We start from the raw sequence: 17,083 nt of genomic DNA, 5'->3' as shown, positions 1-17,083 counted from the left end.
AACATCAATCCATAGTGGATCTGGTTAGCGTCTGTCTTGCATGTCTTTGTAAACTATTCTGTTGGCACACTCTTCTGAAAGCGAGTTGGAGTCCTAGAAACAAGCAGTGCAATATCCATATGTTGGTAAACAGTTTAAATTACTGGCACATCTCTCTTTTCGCGGTTCGTCATAAGCAGCAGGTGTCACACTCTGTAGTGTTAAGAAATTATGACACAATTTTGTCTCAGCTGCTGCTCAAAGCTTTTCTTTGAGCCTTTAGGATAACACTTTCAGAATAGAGCAAACTTTCAGAATAGAGCTTTGCGGAATTGAGAGGTAATGTTAAAGGCCAACCATGCAAGCTAATTTGAGTAAGAATGTGTATGGCAGCTGCGCACTTGGCTGACATACAGAGGGACTGAAACACAGACCTCCTGACTTCATCTTAAACAAAAAAGCAGCAGGCTCTCTACGTTGTAGCACTAGAGGCACACTCGGGGTCAGATCATATCACACTTGTGTTCATGCAAAGTCCACTTAGTACTGTTTATTTTTATTCTGTGGTCAAAAAATGAGCTTGTGGTAGAATGGCTGTGTAGCCAGCATAAGCACATATTGGCTCTGTGTGACACTGCTCAATGTGCATTAGGAAAACAGAAACTGGTGTGCCAAACTGGAGTCTGCATTGTTCACTTCTCATATACTTGACTTGCTAAGAGTTTCAATGTACTTTCCACTTCTATAAGTCTCTCATAATGTAATGCAGGGAGTACCTTGTGATCCTTGACAGTCTCATTCCTGATTCAGGTGGGTAGCCATGTTGGTCTGATGCAGTCAAAATAAATTAAATTGTCCAGTAGCACCTTAGAGGCCAACTAAGTTTGTTCTGGGTATAAGCTTTTGTGTGCATGCACACTTCTTCAGATACACTGAAACAGAAGTCACCAGACCCTTCTATATAGTGGTAGGGTGGGGTGGGGTTTTTCTCAGAAGGGTAATAGATGGATGGGTATGGTAAACCTGTTGATGACTGCTGACGACAGTCAACACCACCCCACTATATATAAAGGTCTGGTGACTTCTGTTTCAGGGTATCTGAAGAAATGTGCATGCACACAAAAGCTTATACCCAGAACAAACTTAGTTTGGCTCCAAAGGCTCCTTTGGCCAATAAAGCGAGATGAGCACCGCAACCCCAGAGTAGTCCGCGACTGGACCTAATGGTCAGGGGTCCCTTTACCCTTACCTTTTAAGGTGCCACTGGACAATTTTTAAGCTTCACTCCTGTCCCTTTTAAATTTATCCTAGTGTTTTGAAATGTTTTAACTCGTAATGCCAATAAAGGTATTTGTATTTGTATTTTGTAATGCAGGGATAGGCAATTTGGTGCTCTCCCAATGTCGCCAGCATGGGCAGTGGCCAGGGATGATGGGAGCTGGAGTCGGACAACATCTGAAGGGTGCCATGTTGGCTAGCCCTAATGTAACATAATGGAAACAATGGGTGGACTCAGCTAACTTTTACTCTCCACTGAAATTAATCCATTAACTTAGGTCCACTAATTTCAGTGGGGCGTCTCTGTATAAAAGTTGCTGGCTGTGACCCAGAAGCCCCATGTGCTATGACAGATGGAGCTGAGTAACCGCAAATGAATCTTTTTTAGCAGAACAATAAATGAAAACACTTCAACAAGTAGCAGAGCTGGCCCACCAATGAGGTGGGATGAAACTCCCGCCTCAGGCTGCAGAAGCGCAAGAGGTGGCACCCAGGGGCGCCGACTTATAAAAAATATTGGGGGGGCGGGGGCCCATACCGACTTATAAAAAATATTGGGGGGGCCCAAGACCTCCAAACCGCTGCTGCTGGGGGAACGAAAGGGGCGAGCCCCGGGCTGCCCCGACCTTAAGTGAACCTGTGAGGGCCCGCCCTTTGCGGCAGCCGATTGGCTGCCGCCGTGGGTGGTGAATATTAATGAGCTAGGGGGAATCCCCGCTTCTCGCGGGGCTGACGCCAGCCCCGCGAGATTGTTGATGGGTCGAGATCGGGAGTGGCTTTGTTTTAACTCATTACTGAATGTATTTTAAAAGGTAACTATCGTCAAACAAGGAAAATAAAAAATACCAACATAATTTTGTGATTTTACAAAGCATAATATAACTAATAATTTTCTTAAATTATTGGGGGGGCTGAGCCCCCCCAAACGAATTTTTGAGGGGGCTCGGGCCCCCTCAGGCCCCATGGAGTCGGCGCCTATGGTGGCACCCCACATGCCCTACCACTTCTACCATGTGGCTCCCTCCTCCCCACGGTAGCTGAGAAAACAAGTGGCAATGCTTTGAAGAGTGCCCTGGCTCTTGTCAAGTTTGGCACTGTAACTGCAGTGGTTTAATTTTATTGGTTTTTAGAGAAATACAAGAACCATTAGACACTCGTTCAGCAGTACATCAAATAGGGTTTGTTCTATCCATTGGCTTTAGACATAAATTTACACATTCAGTGTTCTAGCATATTACTTAATGTAACCTCTCTGTTGAGAAGACTGAACGGTTTGTATAACAAGGTCTTTGTTTTGGCCATTAACATAGTTAAAGAAAGGGGTTCATGTTTCTTGGAAGGTGTCTCTTTTCGATATGCTTTAAATTGCCCTCCTGTGTCTGGTGAGACACTCACCCAAATAGTATGCTGACAACAGTAAGAAGCCTAGTAGTTCTATGTGGTGCAGAGTGGAACCCAAGTCTATCCAAAGAGGCAGGATTTGGAGAAAGAGGTTGGCTTGTGATTGTGGCTATAATGGAGAATACTCTATTTCAAAAGTTTTTAACATGGGGGCATTCCCACCAAACATAATTAAATTAACCAAGCTTTCCACAACCCTTCCAACATAGAGAAAAGGGAGGAATTAATTTTTGACTGGCATCTAGTACCAGCGGAGGATGACCTTGAACGAGGCCTCCTGAAAGCAAGCAGAGATGGCTTTAAGGTGGGGAGTGGCCCACCGATGGCCCACCCTTCCATTGTTTCTCTCTACAGATGGATGCTAACATTATGGCAAAGTTACAGATATCCCTACCTAAATTTATTAAGCTACAGTACAATTTTCAGTAGGCAGTGAACGGCATCCACTTCTCAGTCAACCCAACTGGAGTGAATGTAAGTTTTCCTTCCCCAATGCAAATAGCAGGCATAGGGGCCCTCGGCCAGACTGAGATGGCTGCAGTGGACAAAGGGTTAACTTTCTCTCTCTCTCTCTACACACACACACACACACACACACACACACACACACCCTGCCAAAGGCCCTGCTACAGATTGGAGCCCAATAGCTGTGATTTACTTTTCAGCAGCCGTTTACACAATTGGTTGTTGCTTGAATTGAGCCTCATCTAGTCTTGCCCTGTAACACCTTTCTTCCCTGTACTCATCCAAAGTAGTTTCATGCCAAGCAAGTCCCTCGCATCAATTGTCACATATACATTTAATTGTTTTTGAATTGTTTGTTTTCCATAAACCCTTGAGGATTACAGCTTGACTATGATTAATGAAAGCAACTTTCTGATGGCTTGAGTGAGTTTTCATTTGTACAAACAACTTTGAATGATGTAAATATTTGTCCTGAAAATGTCTGCATCCTTTTTCAACTAAGGCTCAGAAACAGTACCATGTGTGCATCAGATTAACTACATGTAAGTAGTACAATATTGCTTTCATGTTTTTCCCAACTCTCTCCTGGAGCATAAAAAAACAGCAAAGTGCTTTGTCAAAAACATATTGGTGGCATTCCATAACAGAAAAATTGGGGGAGAGGATATTAACCCCCCCTTTTTTTTCCTCTCAGATACCATCTCTGCCAATTACCAGTAAAAACTGGGAATTTTATGAATGGAAATAATGGCATTTTTATGTTGGAGGAGCCAGAGCCAAATTTTAGGCCCAGAGGTTTGGTCTGAACAATAGAAAAATGTGGACAGCCTTCCAGAACTTCATTTGCCTACATACTCAGTTTGAAATTATTAGAAAAATGGGACATGTGAGAATTCCAGCATTTCCCAATTCTGGCCAAGTCAAAACCCAAATGGGAACAGCCTTTTAAGTGGCATTGTACTGCTTCCAGTTGAAGCCTCAACTGAACCCCGTAAAGCAACGTTGTATAAGATGACAGTGGAAAAGAAAATGGCTGTTTTGTACGACTTTCCTATTAGCATGTATATAGTACCAGACAGTTCTGTGTACGAACTTTATTAAATATTAAATCTTAGGTTCAAATATCGAACGCAGATCTTGGAGCATTGTTATTATAGCCCACTCATTAGCTTTTTAGTCTGGGCTTCTCAAATGGTTCACAATTCTAAAAAGCAAAATGGTTGCAGTCTAGTTGGCGACTTCCCTACCTAGCTCCCTTTGTTTTGTTCATTAGATCTGCTTTTTTACCACTTGGGAGTTGCTATTGTACAGGGCTATGGATGGCAGTCAGCCACTGATGGACAGAGCTACGTAGGGATTTTAACCACAGGCGCAAATGGGCCTTGCTCTGCAGTGGGGGCGGGGTTCTTCCTCATAGCAAAGGGGGAGAAGTAGACCTGCTTGACATTGTCACAACTTCCTTCTGGTGGGAAGGATCCATAGTCAGGTTAAGCAGGGGATGGGCACATCCCTTTCCCAAGGGGGTGGATCCCCATAAGGGATCTTGGGTGCTGCCATATGCCCACAGCCCCAGCTTGGGGGTGGTGGTGTTGACTGGCTACAAGGTCACCACACTCCCAGGTTTCCTGACGGCACTATGGAAATTATTCACTCAGTGATGGACTCATGAATCATGCTCACTCCCCTAAAGCTGAACCCCAGCACTTGGGTCAGTACTAGAATATTAGCCAGAAGTTGGGTCCTCATCCAATGCGATGTTAAACTTGTGTAGTTGCCCAATAAAGAAATGGCTGAAGTAAGCCCAAGTTTAACTCTGTGGTATTATTTCTTCTTCACCAGGGGTCGCCAACCCAGTACCCATGGGCACCATTATGCTCCTGAAGGCTTCCAGTGGAGCCCTTGGGCAGATTCCCCAGACTCTGAGCTTTTTATTTTATTTTTAAAGTTAACCCTCTAGCCATCCTGGAAAGGAGGTTATGGGGCAAAATGTGCAAGTACTTTCTAAGTGATTTCTGTGAAATGGGAATATTATGGCTACTTTGTATATTTTCCTGGGTGCTGATAAATGCTCCCTGTTATTAGACAGGAACAGGAGCTCTCTCTGTGAACACGAGAGAGGGACACACACACACACACACACACACACACAGAGAGAGAGAGAGAGAGAGAGAGAGAGAGATTTCCATAATTAAGACCAGCATGATATAGCAGAAGTTATGTCATGAACTGGCAGGACAATGGGAAAGAGAAAGAGGAGGAAGAGGATCCTGGTGAGGGGTGTAGCCAGGACTGGGACATACTGGGGCAAGCTAGGGATGGGGAAGGAGAAGTTGGTGTGGGAAGTACTCACGGGGGAACAGAGGATGATGAGGAAATGGGAGTAAAGGCACTGGAACCAGAGCAGCAGGCCCCTGTCTCTAGGAACATGGTGGGCTCTGAGGCATAGGGAGCAGCAGGCAGGGTGCTCCAGGAGGTTGAGACAAGCAAGGGCCCACAACCCAACTCCTTAGCTAGCCATGTGGGGCTCATTACCTCTGGGAGGCAGAGTGTGATTCCTCAGCTGGAGTAGGCTTGGAACAGGTGACGGTCACTTGCCTCATCAAGCCCAGATGCTGCAATCAGCATGTAAAGTCTATTTTTTAAAAAAATAATATTTATTAAAGTTTCCAGAATAAAAAAGGAAAGATAGAAAGAAAAGAAAAATAAAGTTTACACTTAATTTCAATAACATCTTTCCAGGACTTCCCCCCCCTCCCCCTCTTGTATTCCATTTCCATTAAATTAATTCCACAAATTCTTACCCCAAATTTTAAAGCCTTATTATAATTATAAATAGCCCATTTATTCAAAATTAATTTATCTTATTTAACTATTTCTCCTTGTATTTTTTATACTTCCCTAAGATCGACCCCAGTTCCCTTCCACGAATTCCCCTATTTTCATAAAACAAGAAAGAAAAAGAGAAAGAAGAAAGAAAAAATATGTAATTTTACAGCCTTTGGGTTCCAAATCTCCCCTCCCCTTCCCCGGTTCCGATCCCCAAAGTTCATCCATCTGTCTACTGCCAGCCTGGAGAATCCACGTCCATGTCTCAGTTCCTCTTTGCCGTCTTTTGATAGCTTTTAATTTCAGAAAGTCCAATCTCGGAGAAACTCTCAGAAAAGATCATTCTTCTTCCATCCAGACCTCTATGTTTAAGAGTATAACTCAAATTCTGTTTCTTGATCCTTTTAAAGTCTGGATGTCCCAAGTGTTCCAACTTCGAGTTTAGTCCAGCTCTTATTCCTTAGGTTTCTTTTTCCTGTTCTGCTGCAAAAACCTTCTAATTCAGAAACTTCTTGTTCTCCACAGAGGCTTTATTTATTCAGGAACATAAACTTACGTCAAGTCCCTTCCTTTCTTCAATAGATAAATCCATTGTCTCCTTTAGTGTAGAGACCTCTGTAGACAAAATAATGCTTCGTTTTTGCAGCTTTCCCAAGAGATAACAAATCCTGCTCAATTTCATAGTATTTTTCCACTTGCTGCCACTGTTGCAATGTCCCAACCTCCCTCTAGAGGGAATATGGTAACTTAATTTCTTTCCAGATCAGACCCAAAAGTCAAATAACTTGTTGCCTTTATTTCCACTAATTTATGTCCAAATTGTAACAAATCTAACCGGCAAAGCCATCGTAACAAAGTTCTCTTTTATTTTCCTGCTTTGACAGCTACTTTGACAGCTGTCAAAGTTTCTGTGTCTCTTCACCAGTCTCTCATAGCGGATCGTTCCCGGTTCCCGGGGGGTTGCATCTTAGTTCCCACAAACCAATCTTCTCCTCCAGCACAATTATTGTAATTTCGCTTTGTGAAGTTAATTTTTTTTCAAATAAGCAAGCTCATCTCTCGATCTTAGTTGTCAAATCCTTGCGTTAAGACATCTACAACAGGGGGGGGGCGGACTTCCTTTTTGCACCTCCCCCGCTCACTCCAAATTCAAAAATCAAATTTTCCTTTTAAGTCCGATAAATTTACTCACGGGTTGTTCTTATTAATCCAAATCCAAAATTTCCAAAGAAGAAGTCGTTGCTCTCCGCCGAATGGCATGCGGCTTCGCTAGGCAGGGGAAGCAGTGGACTCATAGCACCACACCCCCCCCCGTCACCCGCTCCGCAGCCTTTAAAAAGGCTCCTTCGCGGGTCGGGGGGCGCAAACGGTGCCCGCCGAGTCACCAAGTCCATGGGCATCACCGCCCATGGTTTTTGAGGGTCCCCGCGTCGCCGGCGCGGCAGGACCCAACCCCTACCCAGCAGGCTCCCTCCGGAGCTCGGAGGGAGTCCGCCATTCGGCGATGGCGCCGACCCGGAAGTCTCCAGCAGCATGTAAAGTCTAAATGGGGAGCAGAGCTGAGGTGCTGTGTCTACTCAACTGCCCATGTTGATGGATCTCGACTTGGATGCTCCTGGACCTCCATGGGACTGTGCTTCAGGTTTGACTCTAGGCTGCATTCTTTGCTTGTGTGGATCGACCCTTGGGCTTTGAACTTTGGACCTGGCCTACTGACTTGCTGCCAGGTAGGCAAGGCGTTCGGGACACTTTCTTTGGTAAACATAAGGTTGTTGAGGGTGGTTGTCTGTTTAATTTTGTGTCATGCCATTTAGTGGTGCAATGGCTCAGTGGGTCTGACTGTTAACTAGAAGGCTGGTGGTTCAAGCCCACCCAAGGACTGCTGTGGTCAGGATTCTTGCATTGCAGGGTTTAGAATAGATGACTTCCAACTCTACAATTCTGATTCCTCATGGCACCCATGTTGTGACTGATGCCCACATTGCTCTCTCAAAATTCAGAATGTGTCCAATAGCCCCCAAAAGCTAGCAAACTCTGCACTACATCCTGCCTTTATCCAGGTTCACAATATGGTATTATTCATTTTTTGTTTTCTTTTATACTTTTATATTATAGTAGGCTGCCCTAAGCACTGTGATCTCAGTGGAGGAGCGGGATATACATTATTGTGATTAAACAACTGAACAAGGTGCATCACAAATCATACTGAAATAAACTAGGATAAGTGAGAAGTGCCTGGATGTCTTTTAACACAAAAAAACAGCACCGTCCTATCCAGGTTAGTCTGTAGCAGAAGGTGGCAGAAGGAGAAATTGTATTAGAGAGAGAAATGGTGTCTGGCTGGATTTTGTGATACCGGTAATTTATCAAAGTTTTGTTTAATAGGATTGGTCATATATGACAAAAAGGGCTTAAGTAAGTTACCAGAGATGAAGATTTGGCCTGTGAGAGTCAAAATGAGTGATTATTGCCACATAGAAAGGTGTTTTCTTGTACTGATACTGCGGTTTAAAATATATTGTTTATATAGTATTTAACACACTGACGGGGAAAATGAACAGCGGTGCAGAGACGAGCTATGAACAAAGATCAACTCAAAACATTTTCTTAAAATGTTCCTAATGAAGTTTGTTTTATCTTGCAGAATTCTTATAGTAAGAAAGTAGCTAAAGAATTGCCCTTCCTGGATAAGGTTTTACTTCTCCTGCAGTGAAATGAAAACCAACAAAGTTTTAGCCTTTCAACACCAGCTGATCATGCTGTCATGTACAACACAAAGTAACAGCTGTTGGTGTTCGGGGTGAAAAATATCTAGAAACCCAAAACGAATTCACCACAGTCCAGGACTTCCTTGTCTGTGTGCACACAAGGGATTCAGACTTTTCAGACTTTTCCTTTTCAAATAACAATATTCTTTTCAAACGTAGGTGGATGGATGCATGCAGGCTGTTCAACATACCTAATGCAGCTCTTTGGACTAAAGCCAATAGCTACAATATTTAACACCCTAGTCAGGGTACTTGCCAGAAGGGTTAATTAAGTCAAAACAGAAAGTCTAGAGACAATCATATAATTTTAACTAGAGCTGAATTTAAATGATGTGTTTGTTTGGAAGTGGAATGTTTAGCAATGCAAGCACCCTACATTTGGTGGCCAACAGAAGAAAAATGCTAGAGTTTTGAGATTTTTTGGGGGGAGGGAGGTGGTTCTCCAGAGTTGAGAGGGTGCTGCTGTTTGGGCACAGCGTGGCCTGTTGATTGCTGCTGCTTTTTGACTTCCCAGCATGACTTAGAAGCCTAGGTTGAACGAAACATTCTAACAAAACTTAGGTTGTCAGAAACAGGTTGCTGACCTTATGCCATGCCTCTTGTCTCTGTGAAGCTGTATCCAGTAATGTTTGTGGCCATTATACACCCAGTTTCGGTGGCCACTGCATGTTTCTTCCAAGAGGCTTCATCCACTATGCTTCTGCCTGTGGAGCACAAGTAACCTGTCTCTGTAGTTCCTGTTAACTTCTATGCAACAGTTGTAGAACTTGTATGTAGAACTTGCTGTTCAGAACGTTGAACAGAATGTTAACAGTACAGGGTTTAAATTTAGAAACACTACATTTCCAAGAAGTATAAACATTTTAAGAAGTTGACAAATTTGTTTATCCTTGCATGCACTTTCAACTTTCCTCCATTAACTAGGGAATGAGCTGCGTGTGTTGAAACTCTTATTTAAAATGTCAAAATGCACTTTAAATAAGGACAAAAGAAAATTTAGGTAGACGTTAGCTTTTCAGAAATGGATGATAATTTTGGCTGCCTAAATTAAGGGCAGTAAATATGCCCCAGCTCAGTACGGCTCAGCTTTTATGAGCCTTCTCAGAGACTGGAGAAAAAGTTAAGTTGTTTTCTCCCAGCTAATGTTAGTATAACCAAGCTGGTGGTGCTAAATACATGCATTTTATAATATTCTCCAAGAACTTTTTTGTTTTGTTTTACCACTCCTACCCCAGAGCATTTGCATAACCCTAACCCATATGCATATCTCATTACATTTTTTGAAATAGCCTTTGAGAGAACTGACACAAAGATAGTCCCAAAATGAAAGGCTGCTATGGAGGATGGTCTGATCATATAGTGCATAGCAACCAATGAGAGCTTAATTTAGAGTAGTGGGTTAAAATTAAAGAACTTAGGTGCATGTTCCCACATAGCAGTTGTCTAGTCCAGTGTTTCCCAACCTTGGGCCTCCAGCTGTTTTTGGACTACAACTCCCATCATCCCTAGCTAGCAAGACCAGTGGTCAGGGATGATGGGAATTGTAGTTCAAAAACAGCTGGAGGCCCAAGGTTGGGAAACACTGGTCTAGTCTGCTGAATGAAGACAGGAGTGCCTGGCGTGCTCTGGTCCATGGGGTCACGAAGAGTCGGACACGACTAAACAACTAAACAACAACAACAGTCTGCTGAATACTGATCACATAGGTGCAGAAAGTCCTTTAACATTCTGAGCAGGAGTTTCACGACCAGATGAAAAGATGTTCAGTTCATACTACACCTGAATTTGATAAATGGGGCCATCACAGACATAAATGTTTGGTTGTCTTGACTTGCAATGTCTGAAATTAATAGAACGTATGATCGGATACAAAGATTTGTGAGGCAAATGAAGGAGACCACAGTGCAACATGCTCTAAGTTCAAACAGGACACAACTTTAAGATATTTTACAAGCTAGTAGGCACACTGTAAGTGACATGATAACTCAGGTTTGCTGAGCAGCACACAGAACAAAGATAATTGAGTCTATTTTATTTATTAGATTTATATATAACCCTTCATGAAAAAAAATTCAGGGAGGTTCACAAGATCAAAACATGCAATAAAAGCACAAATAGTTAGAAACAACGTAATAATAAGCACCCCCTTGACAAACACTAATTTTTATTTATAGTTTTGTGAAGTCCTAGCATGTGGTAGGTTTGTCTACTTTGTTCAGTAATCTGACCTCAACAATATTGTGACCCAAGATCCAGTCATTGGAGTTTGTAAGAATTTAAACTGTGAATTAGTTCTTATGATATTGTCTTTGAATTCCTGACTTGTCTTCTGCATGCATGCCTCTGTGTTACATCAGAATTGTTAGTTATGATTTCTTTATGGCTATTTGAAGAGACAAATATGACCTTGTTGAAGCGTGGAGCGCTCCTGTTCAAGGTGCCAGCCAGCCAGCTTTCTTCCAAGTTTCTCTAGTCTCCCCCTCTTGGTTTTTTCATTACCCTACCCTGACAGACAGTATTCTGTTCCAACTGAGCATGGTCAGTTATCTGACCATTTTAAAGTTCCTCCCCTGAGTATTTTTTTAAAAGGTTTTTGTTTGGGTACTATTTCAATTTTTTTGTTTTCCCTCAGGCCTGCTGATATTTGCCCCTTGTGCAGGGATGGTAAAGTTCTGACTGCATAAGATTCCACACTGGGGAAACCCAGCCAGATGGGCGGTGTATAAATAATAAATTATTATTTTTATTATTGGAGAATTATTTTGCTATTAGTATATAGGATGGTTATGGATCAGCTGTCAAGTGCACATTTAGTTAGACAGAATATGAATTTTGTCATACGAATTCTGCCAAAGCAGAGGTTTGTAATACTGCCTTTTAATGCCAGATGCATCTTGTGCTAACACATGTTGGCTGTCTACAACGGGAAGTGTACAATACATTTTAAATGAAGTTGATGGATTTTGGATGGTGGAAGGAAATTTTATGTACAAGCTCGACTGGTAATATCCTTCCCTAGTAAGAAGATGCTATATACTGGAAACTAACATGGCTGAAATGTGAAGACGTCACTGTCAAACTTTTAGTTTAACCATGTATGTGACTTACAAAGAGGCTCACATTCAAGCAGAACTGAATGTTTGCAAATATTTGAAATGTGCTAAGCATTAAAAAGGTAAAGGTACTCCTGCCCGTACGGGCCAGTCTTGCCAGACTCTAGGGTTGTGCGCTCATCTCACTCTATAGGCCGGGAGCCAGCGCTGTCCGCAGACACTTCCGGGTCACGTGGCCAGCGTGACAAGCTGCATCTGGCGAGCCAGCGCAGCACATGGAACACCGTTTACCTTCCCGCTGGTAAGTGGTCCCTATTTATCTACTTGCACCCGGGGGTGCTTTCGAACTGCTAGGTTGGCAGGCGCTGGGACCGAATGATGGGAGCGCACCCCACCGCGGGGATTCGAACCGCCGACCATACGATCAGCAAGTCCTAGGCGCTGAGGTTTTACCCACAGCGCCACAGGCGTCCCTGTGCTAAGCATTACAACCTAATAATTCAAAAGTATTAAGCAAGGAATATGATATAACCATCCATAGGGAACCAGGGATTCTGCGGAAGCTAATTGGGAATTCCTTAATTAGGAGAATAACTGAAAAGATAGTACGTTGACCACATTATCCGAGGGCAATACAATAATCACATTTTTAGGGTCTCTCAATTCACATTTGGCAATTCTGAGGTCCAGCACTGAACTCTAGAGTCAACCTTGGCAGACATCAGTGTGGATGTGTTGCATAGGAATGTAGGAAGTTACCTTATACTGACTTAGATCATTGGTCCAAGTAGCCTGATACTACTGACACTGGCTGACAGCTGTCGTGGACTGTCTGGGGAACCCCCACCACTGGGAGGAGCGCAGAGAGAAGAAACTGCAGCTGCAGCAGCATAACTGGGCGCCTTCATCTGCCCCAGCTGCAACAAAACATGTGTCTCCCATATCAGTCTCTACAGTTACAGCAAGTAACTTTGTGGTCAACTGTTTGATCACAAATGCGTACTCCTCCATTGTCTCCCAAGATACAGATGGCAACCGTGTGAATGTAGTGTTCCTTTATGCCACCCTCCCCAAAAGCACCTCCACCAAATGTTCCTTCAGTTCTTTTGTGAATGCTTGCGGCAACAGAAGTTAACTGTGGAAGAAAGCTACTATATCTGCCTTTCCCATGACTTCCAGCAAGAGCACAGGAAATGTAGGAAGCACTGGGCAGCAATTTGATTCCACTGGGGGTAGTAGTCAAATACTGAAATAAAATTATTTTATGCATGAATAAAGCATGGCCTCCCAAATCAGATTCTTGTGATATTTACATGGATTTGGGGAACTGTTTTTATTTTGAGCTTACTGAAAGTAATGTTGGCTTTTTAAAATCCTCCTTGACCTGTTAACTGTATTTCTTGATGTCAGTAACCATTACTTCATACACTGTCTCTATAACTCAGAGGCTTCTTTAACATATGGAGGACATTTAAGTGAAGATGCTGAAGAGATGAAAGATGGTGTTCACTAAAGACATGGAGAAACAGAAATAATTTAGGAAAAGTATGAGGACAGGAACATAGTGACAATGGTGACCCTGTTGCCTACCCAACATGCAAGCTTCTTTACACCATCAAGATAGTTTGAAAATTACTAGTTGTAGAGCAGGGGTCAGCATCCTTTTTCAGCTGTGGGCTGGTCCACCGTCCCTCAGACCATGTGGTGGGCCGGACTATATTTTGAAAAAAAATATGAATGAATCCCTATGCCCCACAAATAACCCAGAGTTGCATTTTAAAGCACACATTCTACTCATGTAAAAACACCAGGCAGGCCCCACAAATAACCCAGAGATGCATTTTAAATAAAAGGACACATTCTACTCATGTAAAAACACGCTGATTCCTGGACAGGCCGTGGGCCAGATTGAGAAGGCGACTGGGCCTTAGGTTGCCTACCCCTGTTGTAGAGCATATGCTTCTTATTTGTTATGCCATAGTTAAAATAAGCAATAGAAAAGACTTGGGCCATCCCAATATAATGTTGCTTTATTATGGTTTCTGAAAACATTATTAGGTGGGGGACATCCATAGTATTGTACCTGCATGCTAAGTTCAACAATAAAATGATTTCCTGGAACTGTTATGTGCTGTCCCTTCCTGCCGCTTTTGTGGAAGCTACGCTTTATACAGGCCTTACTCTGGCCCAGTTTTTCACTTGTGACTGCGTAAAGCTCTGTGAAGGTGGTTATTTGCTGTCAGCTGTTGATAGCATGCAACTAAATGAGACAGAAGACTTTCTAAATCCCTATTCTTTCCCACCACTGCCATCAGATTTCTTTTTATAATTGGCATATCAGAACCCTCTGGCATTGTTCACAGATCAAAGCATGCCATCAGAATGTGTTAATTTATCATTCAAAGCTCTTTTATCTTTTAGGGATTAACATTGCAAATAAAAAGAACATTAGAATTTGCAGTAAGTGTTTCTAGATGTGTAGGCTTTTGACTTTTTGGAGGCAGGCCAGTGCTACATACAAGCCAAGAGAAGTGCAGCATTAAGACTCTGAATTCTTAAACATATTTTCCAGATAAAGATCAACAAGTGAAAAACAACGGTCTTAAAATGATTAGAGCAATTCATGGAGGATGAAAATAATACTTAACCATTACTCTTGACACTCAATAATTTTGGCCGCCTCTTCCTTTCTTCTCCCATTTCTCTGGTGCTTTACTGTTGTTGTTGTTGTTGTCGTCCTCCTGCTGTTGTTGCAGTTGCTGCATCCTTTTTCTACTGCGGTAAAAAGTGATGGAGGTTAGATGGTGTGCTTAGAATGGCTGCTTTTGTGATATCTGCTCCAGCCACACAGCTCAATCTCAAATGCTCTTCCTCCCCCACTCTGTGCATGAAAATGCCAGGGGCTGTTTGGGCAGTGGGGGGAGGGACAACTACGGAGGGGACCCTGCCTGCAAGGTTGGGAGAATCTGCAGCTAATGAGGGCAGGCAGCTACTGATGCTACAATAGCATTAGGAACAAGCTGTTGCTGTGTGGTTAGGCACCAAAGACCTTGTGCAACCAGGGCTTAGAGCAAGAGAACAGGGGGCAAGTCAGAAATGGAGAAAAGAAAGCCAAAGACATTTTCGGGAGGGACAATTAGAGAGGAAACACGAGGAGAAGAATGTAGACCCAGAGGTGGAGAGTGGGGAGGAAAGAGTTACCCAGGAGGCCATGAGGGGGGAGGAACACCTGGATGAAAAGGGAGGGGCATAACTCTGCCTGTGAAATGCCTTGCTATAGAATATTTTATGTCCAAAACAGTTCCTAGCCTTTGCCCTAAAGTCTAGACGATATTCAGTGTGACCTGGGCAAGGCCTGCGGAACCCAACCCACTTTCCCCTGCTGCCCAGTTTATCAACCATAAACTGGGTGGCAGGGGGAATTATGACTGTTCCTGTGCCATGCTGGGACAGTGATCTGACCTGCATTTGAATTGTTGAGGGGTGTAGGTTAAAACCTGCTCTCCCCGGCCATCTTGCGGCAGCTGTTGCATGTGTACTGTTGGAAGGCTGTGAGTGTGTTTGTGAAGAATGTGTGGGTGTAACAGGGAAATGCTGGGCCTGACCACACCCACAGTCACTGCTTGCTCATCTGCATGTGCTGCTTGGGGTCAAAAAGGATGCCCACCCCACCCTAGTGTGACCAAGAAACACAATCCAGGAAAGAGCTATGCAGATGGGAGCAGCCTTTCATCTTTGTAACTATAAAAATAATAATAATAAATTTTTATTTATACCCTGCCCTCCCCAGCCAGAGCCAGGCTCAATGTGGCTAATACCAATAAAATAAAACCACAATAAAAGCATAGGGGAAAAAGAGAGGGAGAAAACCCCCCCAATTTAAAATACAAGTTAAAGTGCAATTTAAAATGCAGCCTCGTTTTAAAATAGCTGATAAATCAAGACCATAAGGGGAGGGAAACATAAGGGTCAGACTGCGTCCAAACCAAAGGCCAGGCAGAACAGCTCTGTCTTGCAGGCCCTGCGGAAAGATGTCAAGTCCCGCAGGGCCCCAGTCTCTTGTGACAGAGCGTTCCACCACGTCGGGGCCAGTGCTGAAAAGGCCATGGCCCTAGCTGAAACCAATCTAACCTCCTTGCGGCTCGGGACCACCAAAGTGTTGTTATTTGTGGACCTTAAGGTCCTCTGCAGGGCATACCAGGAGAGGTAAGTATGTGGGTCCTAGGCATAGCTGTCAACTCCCCCCCTTTTTTAAAAGGGAAATTCCCTTATTCCAAATAGGATTCCTCACAAGAAAAGGGAAAAGTTGACAGCTATGGTCCTAGGCCATATAGGGCTTTAAAGGTCAAAACCAGTACCTTAAACCTGACCCTGTACTCCACTGGGAGCCAGTGCAGTTGGTAAAGCACTGGATGAATGTGATCCCACGGCAAGGACTAGAATTAAAGGAGGCAGGAGCTGGTTGAACATCTATCCAAGTGTTGCCCTGAATGCAACCCTAAATAAATGTTATAATTCCCAGCAATATTGCATTTGTGCCTTTTTCAATTGGACAGAAACGAAACTCTGCTAGAGAGCTTTTTAGGTATGGGAGAAACTGAAACACAGATGTTAAATGAAAACTGTGCAGAGTGCAGCATAGCTGTTGAACTAAACGACCAGACGCACTCCTGCCCTTCCAAGGAACTGACTCCTTCATCTCTGTGTCAATGAAAGTCCAATGCCATAACTCATTTGGCTGCCTGCGTTTGTTGTGCCTCTGACAAATCCCATTACTAACTGCAGGCTCTATAGTACTGTTCCCCTAATCATCGGGTGCCACTGACACACAATTCACCTTGACAATGCTGAAGTCTACTCATCATCATCTAGCCAGAACTATTGTAGCGTTAGTGGCCAGGTATCTCCTGCACCTTCCCAGTTATAGCTTTACAGGGCTAGGCAGAGGGAAAGAATTTAGAATATGAACAGCTATACATAAAGCAGAGCTTGAAGGGAAGAAGTAGATGTCATTGTTTTATTTAGAAAATAAACTATCGCTATGGTATCAAAACTGGATCTGGGTGAGCTTGGGCCTGTCTCCCACTTGTCTCCTGCTGAGCAAATCACTGGGAATACCTCCAAGCACAACATGTGGGAAAATTCAGCTGAAGAATTTATTTCATGTATATATATAAAAAACCCAATAACCCCACAAACTACATAATTGGAAATCCCCCTGTCTTTTGCCAGTAGATCCCCCACTCGCTTCACTTCAGGGAAGTACAACAGTGCAATTATCATACTAGTACAATTATGGTAATGCTTTGTCTT

At 43.3% G+C, this 17,083-nt stretch overlaps 1 long non-coding RNA gene across 1 annotated transcript; it reads right to left on the bottom strand.

The window, feature by feature from the left end:
* Positions 1 to 12,651: 12,651 nt before the first annotated feature.
* LOC309340797 lies at positions 12,652 to 16,794 on the bottom strand. The gene is made up of 3 exons (XR_014156101.1): positions 16,608 to 16,794; positions 14,419 to 14,545; positions 12,652 to 13,484 (listed from the first exon to the last, which is right to left on the bottom strand). It is a non-coding gene; the product is annotated as an uncharacterized lncRNA (long non-coding RNA).
* Positions 16,795 to 17,083: the final 289 nt, after the last annotated feature.

This window comes from Podarcis erhardii (assembly GCF_964252035.2).
Source record: "Podarcis erhardii genome assembly, chromosome: 4".
Lineage (NCBI taxonomy): Eukaryota > Metazoa > Chordata > Lepidosauria > Squamata > Lacertidae > Podarcis > Podarcis erhardii.
Note: the sequence above shows the minus strand (reverse complement) of the source record. Positions and strands in the feature narration are given on the sequence as shown.